The sequence below is a fragment of the Myotis davidii genome, unplaced genomic scaffold (assembly GCF_000327345.1).
Source record: "Myotis davidii unplaced genomic scaffold, ASM32734v1 scaffold1366, whole genome shotgun sequence".
In the NCBI taxonomy this organism is placed as follows: domain Eukaryota; kingdom Metazoa; phylum Chordata; class Mammalia; order Chiroptera; family Vespertilionidae; genus Myotis; species Myotis davidii.
In genome coordinates, this window is record NW_006297473.1 from 136,540 (window position 1) to 141,801 (window position 5,262).

The 5,262-nt window shown below is 39.5% G+C and overlaps 1 long non-coding RNA gene across 1 annotated transcript in view; it reads right to left on the reverse strand.

Moving 5' to 3' along the window:
• Positions 1 to 436: 436 nt before the first annotated feature.
• LOC107184570 overlaps positions 437 to 5,262 on the reverse strand; it is a 19,007-nt gene continuing 14,181 nt past the window's right edge. Inside the window, exons 2-3 of the long non-coding RNA XR_001515423.1 lie at positions 4,780 to 4,786; positions 437 to 447 (exon numbers count right to left, since the gene is read on the reverse strand). This is a non-coding gene — a long non-coding RNA (uncharacterized LOC107184570). The remainder of the gene's footprint in view (positions 448 to 4,779; positions 4,787 to 5,262) is intronic.

Genomic DNA, 5,262 nt, shown 5'->3' on the forward strand with positions numbered 1-5,262 from the left:
TGATTTCAATAGAAAGCCTGGAGTTTTTGCTTGTTCTCTCTAATGTGGTGAGACTCAAACTTCTCCCCTTTACTTCCTGGCAGTGGGGAGCAGCTGGAATTCTGCTCATCCTTTTCTAATTGCATGCTGGTCTTTTCTGCTTGGCTTGTCTGTGTATTCCTTGAACACGTTGAGTTCAGAGGACAATTAAGGATTTGAGAGGAATCTGTGTGAAAGTATGGTATCCATCCTGCTTTGGCTATTTCCCTTCTTAGATCAATCAATCTCTATCCATTTTTTCCAGCTATTTTAATCAGTCCAAACCTTCATATTAATTTAATGGCTCTCAGTGAACCATATTCTTCTTTATTCATGACCTTGTGTACATCAGTCTCCTTTTATCTATACTGGTGTCATTACTGCTTTGTCCAATAAAATGTGGAGGAAGTGATGTTTTAGCAGCTTTAACTCTAGGCATTAAGAACATTTTCCAAGTTCTATTTCTTTCTGGGGATGCAAATTACCATATGAGAATTCAACTACTCTGAGACTGTCTTATATAACACTAGGGGCCCAGTGCATGAATTCACGCACCTTGAAAGCAACTGTGGGCCGCGAGGCTGCAATGGGCATAGGGGCGTGTCTCTGCCCATCCTCCACACCCTTGCTTGGCCCCTTCTGCCGTGGCCCCCAGTCCCCTCTCTGCTGGCATCTCTGCTCCCCCTGCCATTGCTCCCATGCACTGGCAGCACCAACCCTGCTCACACCCGCTGACAGCACAGAGCGATTGGGACTGGTGCCAGTAGCGGGTGTGAGTAGGGCTGGCACCGTCAGTAGTTGCGAGTGGCAGCTGCTTCCCTGATGGCCTCTCAGGAGCAGGGGCAGATGGAGAAGCCCTGAGGGGCGATCAGGGCCAGCAGCCGCTGCTTGCACCTGTTGACTGTGCCGAGCGATTGGGACCGTTGCCGGGTGCTGGCAGTGGGTGCAAGCAGTGGCTCCAGCACCAGCTGTGGGTATGAGTGGGCTGGCGCTGGAAGTGGGTGTGAGCGGCAGCTCTGGCACCAGTAGCAGGTGTGAGGAGGCAGTCGCCAGCAGCGGGTGCAAGAGATGGCTGCTGGCCCCAATCACCCATCAGGAGAGGAGGGGATGGAGAAGCCCTGAGGGGTGATCAAGGTTGGCAACCGCTGCTCGCACCTGCTGACTGTGCCATACGATCGAGACCAGCCAATCCAAGCAGCAGCTCCAGCACTGGCTGCAGGTGCAAGTAGGGCCAGCACTGGCAGTGGGTGCAAGCAGAGCCAGCGCCAGCAGTAGATGCAAGCACTGGGTGGGACTGCGGCGCAAGGAGCAAAGAATTTTCAGTAACCACCAGAGGCTTGCCCGATGACAGCCACCGACCAGCACCCCACCTTGGTTCAGCATCCCCGCTCACCTGCTCCACCATCCCGCCACAGCCAATGCCCACCATGTTCCACACACTCCCTCTGGTGGTCAGCGCATGTCATAGTGACCGGTTCTTCCATTGTTCGGTTGTTCCGGTTGTTCCGCTGTTGTGCCTGATTGTGCCCCTAACTGCCTGCTCCCCTGAGCCAGCCTGTTCATCCCTTAATTGCTTGCTCCCCTGTATTACCCTGATCGTGCCCCTAACTGCCTGCTCCCCCACACTGCCCTGGTTGCTCTCTAACTGTTTGCTCCCTTGTGCTGGCCCAATTGTGCCCCTAACTGCTTGCTCCCCTGCTATCCTGATGGCCCCCAACCGCCTCTGCCTTGGCCCCCACCACTGTGCCTATCTGCCTCTGCCTCAGCCCCCTGCAGGAGGAAGTGGAACCTCTAGAAGACGTCAGGTCAACCCAGTCTAATTAACATATTATCCTTTTATTAGTATAGATGATAAAATTTGCTAGATGAAGAGGTGACAGGGAGAAGAAACAAGACCCCAGCCTGCAACTCTAGCTGCACTCCCAGCTGAGAATGAACAGCCAACATCACAGTCATGTAAATGAGTGATTTTATATGCAAATCCTCTAGCTCCATTAGAGTTGTCTCAGGTGACCCTACATTAAGCAAAGGTAATCTGTTCCCACCAAATCTTACCAAACTTGTAGAATTTATTTTACCTATTCTTATTTAAAAAATAAATAATATATATTCACACTTTTGAAAAATAAAACAACACTGAACTACATAAATAAAAATTGATATTACTTATATGCTATTCACACACAGCTACTTGCCTGCCAACCTTACAGATGAAGCCAAGGCTGTGAGGGAAGCCCGGGTCTCGGGTGCCTGCTGGCCGCCAGAGGGAAGCCAGTGCCGGCAGTCAGGGGAAGGAAGGCCTACTCCTACATGAATTTTGTGCATCAGGCCTCTAGTAGGTATATAAAACATTTACCTTATTTGATTTAACTGTTGTATTATTTTATCTTATACTTTGTGCTAAGTATGTGCCAGAATTTAAGGATGGGCATATGGGCATTATTAACTTTGGGAGTCAGTAACACTGCTCTAATTAACTTCCTTGTTAAGGACATGTACACATACAAACACACATATTTATTTAAATATTTTTGTATGATAGATCCCTACATGTGGAACTATTGATTTGAGAAATTTAATGTTAAGGGTTTATTTCTGATTGAGGTATATTTGACAAATAACATTGTATAAATTTAAGGTGCAAAGCATGCACATTTGATACACTTATGTATGTAATATGGTTGCCATTGTAGTGATAATAATGTAATGTATAGTAACTCTATCACATTACACAATTATTATTTATTTCTAGTGATGGGGTTAATTAAGGTCTAGTTTCTTATCAAGTTTGATTATACTATATAGTATAACTCAAATGTGGAATCTAAAATAGTCAAATTTGTAAAAGTTTGTAAGACACAAACTTAGCAGGGATGGGAGGTGGGCAAAAGGACAGATATTTAGGGGCACAAACTTGCAATGAATAGTACATAAGTTGTAGAGATTTAATCCACAGTACCATAAATATAGACATTTTAATTTTTAAATATATTTTATTGATTTTTTTTTACAGAGAGGAAGGGAAAAAGATAGAGAGTTAGAAACATCGATGAGAGAGAAACATCGATCAGCTGCATCCTGCACACTCCCTATTGGGGATGTGCCTGCAACCAAGGTACATGCCCTTGACCAGAATCGAACCTGGGACCCTTGAGTCTGCAGGCTGACGCTCTATCCAATGAGCCAAACCGGTTAGGGCAATATTTTAATTTTTTAAAGTTTAGTTAGATACTGTAAGTTGCTGTTCATATTAAAGTCATGCTTAAGGGTCTTTAATATCACAAACTCTACAGTAAATATTGTGAATCTAAAATCTACTTTTGCCAATATTATGAGCAAAAGTGACAACGCACTTCCATTTCAGTTTGCATATTATTGATATTTAGTGAGTTATACTTATTTTTTATATTTAATTACTTACGTGCATTTCTTTTGCTGTGACTTGGTCATATATGAATTTTGTCCAATTTTTAATTTGTGGTTATAATTTTCTATTAATTTTTAAGAGTTTTTAGACAAATTATGTATGGCAACTCTTTGTCTCCTATATTTTTCAAGTATTTTCTCCAAATTGGTTGTGTTTTGTTTGTTTTTTTAATCCTATATAATTTTTAAAAGTTTTATATAATCAATGATACTATTCTATCATGGCTGTTGAAATGTACTTTCCAGGTTCAAGAAAATGGGGAGTAAACTGCATGTCTTGATGAGTTATATCAAGGTTCTGTAACAAATACTGGATCAGAAATATTGCTTTTGACATTTTTTGAAAATAAAATCTTCCACAAGTTGCATTTCAAAATCTGCTTTTAATAAATAGGTAGGCAGGTAGGTAGACAGATCACAAAACAGATAAACCGATAGATATATATTGATATTGAAAAGGAAGTTAAATTATAAATAATTTTCCCTCAGAACTTTGAATTATTTTTTCAATTCAGAATTGTTTTTCTGAGAGAAAACCTAATGCCACTTTGATTCTTTCTTCATTGTAAATAAACTAGGTAGTTTGTGTGTGTGTGTGTGTGTGTGTGTGTGTGTGTGTGTGTGTGTGTGTTTGCTTGTGATCTTGCTTATTTTTATTCTGCAGCTTTTTTTTAATAGTTGTACTATTATCTTTTTGTTTTAAAATGTCACCACATTGAGTCTACTTGTCTTTTTTTTTGTACTGTATCTTGTGGCCACTGTCAATGTGAAAGCAGGTCTTCCTTCAGCTCTGAACCATCTTACTCCTTTCATATGCTATTGTTATTGTTTTTAAATATACACAGGCTACATCCTTACTGGGACTTCATCTTGGGACTACCAAAATTTTTGTTTTGCATTTGGAGGGATACTTTCCATCTTAATTTCAAGATTCTATTCCTTTAAAAATTGTTCTTTATAAAAATGTGGAACTCGAGGCTAAAATTAATTTTACGTACACAAAAATACCAGTATACTCATTGCTTTTTTTTGATACTTCATGTCTCTTAAAAATATTTATATATGATTATGACAAAATGCCTAATTTTAACTCAAAAACTTGCCCACATTAATTTGTTTTAAAATGTTGTGTTTAGTTTTGGTTAAGTAAACACACACTTTGACACACCAGGCAAAATGTAAGTTCTATGGCAATTAGAAAGACATTCTGTCTGTTATGGCTCTGTTTCTTTGGCACAATCTTTCAGCAAAAATTTGATTACTTTTTCATAACTGAATTTTATAATTTTATGATTACTGTTTATTATTTCTTATCATAGTTTATGTTTGTTGTACATGAATGCTATATTATACTCTTTATCCATTTCTCGAAGTTATTGCTTATATTTATTTAAAACTTTTCTTTTAACTCTGTTCATTGGAAGATATTTTCTATATTTTCTCATTTAGACCCTTTCTAATGTTGCTTTTTCTCACAAGTAGGTGATTTTAGATTATCTGTTCTTTGTTTCTCTTGAGGTTCAATTTGAATAGTGCATTTCTTCAGCCAAAATAAAAATTTTGTTATGCCTTTTTAGAAGCTTTTTCTTGCATGTATTCTTGGTTGGGATTTATTCAGAACTCAATTCAATCTCTTTGCCATCTTATAATACTTCTTCATAATTTCTAATATATTCTTGAGGTTCTTTGAATAGTGCATTTCTTCAGCCAAAATAAAAATTTTGTTATGCCTTTTTAGAAGCTTTTTCTTGCATGTATTCTTGGTTGGGATTTATTCAGAACTCAATTCAATCTCTTTGCCATCTTATAATACTTTTC